Raw genomic sequence first — 4,481 nt, forward strand, 5'->3', positions numbered from 1 at the left:
AAATTACTTTTTTTTTTTGAGGCTTCACATGTAGCTATTTTGACACTATTGTCCTCTTCTAAGTCTATGCCTTGATCCTCCCTATCACCATAGTAACTTTCTATAGGCAAGCTCTTTTTTTTTTTTTCTGCCTTGGTGTCTTTATGTGAAAGCTGGGCTGTGGTCCTGCACTGTCCCAACCTTTTTGTGTTGGGGCTCTGGGTCTTTCTGCTGGCTTTCACTGGGTTTCCAGGCTTAGCTAGATGCTTTCTCTGGATAGTAGGCTTCCCTTTGGGCTTGTATTAGGGGGTGGGGCCTCCCTGGTGGCCTCCCCTGGGATGAGGTTTAGCTAATGGTCTGCTCCAGGGTGGGGCCTGCTGCTAGGTTGCTATGGTAACAGAGTCTTTCTGTTGGCTGGCCCAGGAGGAGTAATTTGGTTGCTGATCTGCCTGAAGTGTGGGGTCCTGCTTTGGGGTTGCTATGGAAACAGGGTCTCTCTACAGGTGGGCCCCAGGGGCAGGGTCTTGTTGTTGGCCAGCCCTGGGGCAGGACCTCATTACTAGTCAGCAATAGGGTCAAGGCCTCACTGGTGGCTTCTGCTGGGGCTGGGATACTAGGGTGGGTCCTTGCAGCTCTGCACAGACTGCTCACTTGCCTAAGGGGCTGCCGGTCTGCAGGAGGATGGAGCCTCACTGATGGACTGAGCCAGGCTTGGAGCCTTGCTTCAGGCCTCCCGCTGGGAGGCTGGCTGGTTGCTGGTACTGCTGCTGCTTTTAGACCTTGTTCCTCTCCCACCCCAGTAAGACAGACCTTTCCTGCCATGCTTTTATCCTAATGCTTTTATTTAGCTACACAAACTGCTTATTTTATGCCCCTGTAAAATTATTCATAGACTATTGAATATGAAAGAATTAAATAGCAATTGTGGTGACTAGTTTGAGTCTGTAGATGAGCTTATATTGCAATAAACATATTCAATTAAAAGGGCAATCATTTTATTGATCCATATAACAGTCCACAGAGCACTAAATATAAAAGAAGAATAGCAGAATAAAGATGTCTCAGGACTCATCTCTATATGAACTCCATTCAATCAATCCACAGATGTTTAATATGTTTCAGGAACTGTGCTGAGTTCTGGGGATTCCAAGAAAAAGTGGAAACAGTATCTGCCCTCTGCAGGCAGAAAGACAACATGTATACAACGGGGAAGATAATATGTACATAAAGTATGTACATAAGTTACATGTATACATAAGGATTGTACCAGGTACATTCAAAGTAGATACTTTAACTGTAACCCCAGAAGAGAAAGCACAAGATGAGAAAGAAACAAGAATAACAGAGAAACTTCTATAGCACTCTATGAGTTATAAAAGTTCTTTGTTTCCACTGTCTTATAAAAATTGACATTTGCAGTGTGGAAATATTATCCCCATGACAATGGGGATGAGGAAACTCAAACACACATGATTAAAGTGACTTGCTCTGGGTCTGTCAGTGTGTAAATGGCAAAATACGTAGGATTACAAAGAAACCCAATTATATTGAAATGGTGAGCAAAATATTTAAAAGTATGTATTTCGTTCATTTAAAATATTATTTTGAGAAGGGGTCCATAGGCTACACCAGATTCCCAAGGGGATCCAGGACACGAGCAAAGTTAAGAACCCTTGACTCTCCTGTCTAAACCCCCCATGCTCCCTGCCACCCCCAGCTTGCTCTTTCCCTTCTCAAATTTCTCCAGGTAGATTGTTTGGCCTTGATGGAATATAAGCTCCTTGAGGGAAAAGGCTGTCTCCCTTTTGTTTTTGTACCATCAGTGCGTAACACAGTGGCTGGCACAGAGCAGTCCTTTAATAAATGCTCATTGAGCAATTGACTGAACCTGTTTTCCCCACTTATCTCACTTTCCTCTGTTTTCTAGTTATTTGTGTAGAAGTGTTTCTCCCCACTGGCAGGGTTATGTGCTATATCTATCTTTGTATTGCCAGTACTGAGCACAAGAACTTTCGCACACTAGGCAATTAATAAATGTTGTTCTTGAATTGAGGGTATCATCCAAGCCACTTACCAGCTATCCACCTACAATCTGTCTTACTGGAAATCTTTGAAAGCTGTGCAAGGCAGCCGCCAGCTTATTGGCTCTCTAGGGCTCAAGTGAGTTATTGACCTTCCCTCTCCAATGGCCTGTCTATTTTATCTGCTCCTCTAGTCTCCTGACAGAGCGTGATTTGCTAGGAATCACAAAGCTAACTTCCTCTGGGCGTATTGACCCTACCAAGACTTAGAGTTGAGGAAACAGGACAGCAGTTATATTCAACCCAGGTTCCTAAAGGAGAGCATAAGAACCATTGAAGTACTCTGATATCCACCATCCCTTTCTCTTTATGACTCTTAGGATTTAGAATTGGGAGGAATTTTAGAAACTAGTCAAAACTCTCTCATTAAAATCATAAATTCTTTTGGAGCTAGAAGGGGCCTTAGAGGCCATTAAGTCCAACCTTCTTCATTTTACAGATGGAAACTGAGACAGAGGGGGTTAAATGACTTGCCCGTAATCACACAGCTAGTAAGTGTCTGAGGTGGGATTTGAACCCAAGTCTTTCTGACTTCAAGTGCAATGTTCTCTCCACTCTAGCATGTTGCCTGTCTTTATACAGTAGCTGGAGAGACTGAGGCCCAGAGAAGGGAAGAGATATACCTACTGTCATAGTAAGTAGCAGAGCCAGGTCCTCTGATGTCAAATCCAGTACTCTTTGCTTCATAAGCAGCTGTCTTATGATCTTCCTTGCTCATCAGGTCCTCTCTCCACCAAGCTTCCAGGGACACTAAGACACAAAGCCATGTAAATTCCACAAACACAGAATTGGAGGGGGGGGGGACTTCAGAGGGCATCTAGTCCAATACTTACCTAAGTAGAAATCCCTTCTATAAAATCCTCCACAAGAGGCCTTCATCCCCTGCTTCAGTGACATCTGATGAAGATGAATCCACTGTCACCTGAGGCAGCCAAATCCACTTTGAGACAACTGATTATTTTTTAAAAGAAACAGAAAAAAACCCTATTTTTACTCATATAGAGCTGAACTCTACCTTTACATATTTTCTAACACCCATCTTGGGTCCAAAAAACCCAGCAAAAGGCCTTGTGATGTACAGTTGCTCCAGACATAAGAGCAACATTACTCCCTTTCCCAAACTATGTGCTCCAGTTAAATGAGAGTGCTTGCTCTTCTCTGTACATGGCATTCCATCTCCCATCTCCCGTCTCTCATCTCCCACCTCTGTGTCTTTTCCCAGGCTGTCCTTTATGCCTGGAAAGTTTTTCCTCTTTTCCTCTGTCTCTTAGAATACTTGGCTTTCTTTAAGACTCAGCTCAAGGACCACTTCCTACAAGAGACCTTTCCAGACCACCTTCAATTGTACTTTGCGATTACTTTAGATACTTAATATTTACTTTTTTGTGTGTGTACCAGTCATTCTCCCTCAAACACCACTGTCTCTGCCCCAATATAAACTCTCTGAGGGAAGAGATTGCTTCTGATTGTATCTTTGTATCTCCAGTACCGAGTTCAGTGCCTTCCACATAGTGGACATTTTTAGAAAGTTTCTTAAATGAATGAATGAATGAATGAATGAATGAATGAATGAATGAATGAACAAATGAATTAAACAAAACAAGCAATCATTTTGCTATATCTTAAGGGACATGGTCCCTAAACATTCAATTATACAAACTGCCTGAATTTCCTATCATTAAATGAACTCATTTAGAATAATATAAAGCCCTTTTGTAAAATGATTGGACTAGATCAACAATTCTCAAAGTTTTTGGTCTCAGGACCCCTTTATTCTCTTAAACATAATTGAGGATCTCAAAGAGTTTTTATTTATGTGGGTCATACCTATCAGTATTTACCATATTAGAAATTAGTCGAAGAGTTATTATGAAAAAAGTTTTGACCTTGTGACCCCCCTGGAAGGTTGGGGACCCTCAGGAGGCTGTACTGGATTATCCATTAAGCCATTTCTAGTTCTAAGTTGGTACAGTCAAAACTCAAATGCAGGTAATCTGAGTCAGAATCAAATCATTTTAGAGTTGGAAGGGGAAGGGGAAGAGAACAAGCATTTATTAAGCACTTACTATGTGCCAGGCACTGTGCTAAGCACTTTACAAACATTTTCTTTGATACTTAAAATAGCAGCTGCCTAGTCTAACTCGAAGAGGAATCACCACCATGATACAACGGACAAATGGCCACATAGCCGCTGAGGCCTGAAGGCCTCTGATGAGGAGGAGGTCACTGCCTTCTGAGGCAGCCCTTTCTGCTTTGGAACAGTTCTGATTGTCGGGGAGGTTTTCCTTACTTCAGACCCAAATTTATCTCTTTATAACTTCTACCCATTCTTCAGGTTTTGTTCTCTGAGGCAGAATAAAATGAGTCTAATCTCTCTTTCACAGGGCAACCCTTCAAATATTTGATAACATCTATCATATT

This window comes from Phascolarctos cinereus, unplaced genomic scaffold (genome assembly GCF_003287225.1).
Source record: "Phascolarctos cinereus isolate Bilbo 61053 unplaced genomic scaffold, phaCin_HiC Scaffold_2;HRSCAF=192, whole genome shotgun sequence".
Classification (NCBI taxonomy): domain Eukaryota; kingdom Metazoa; phylum Chordata; class Mammalia; order Diprotodontia; family Phascolarctidae; genus Phascolarctos; species Phascolarctos cinereus.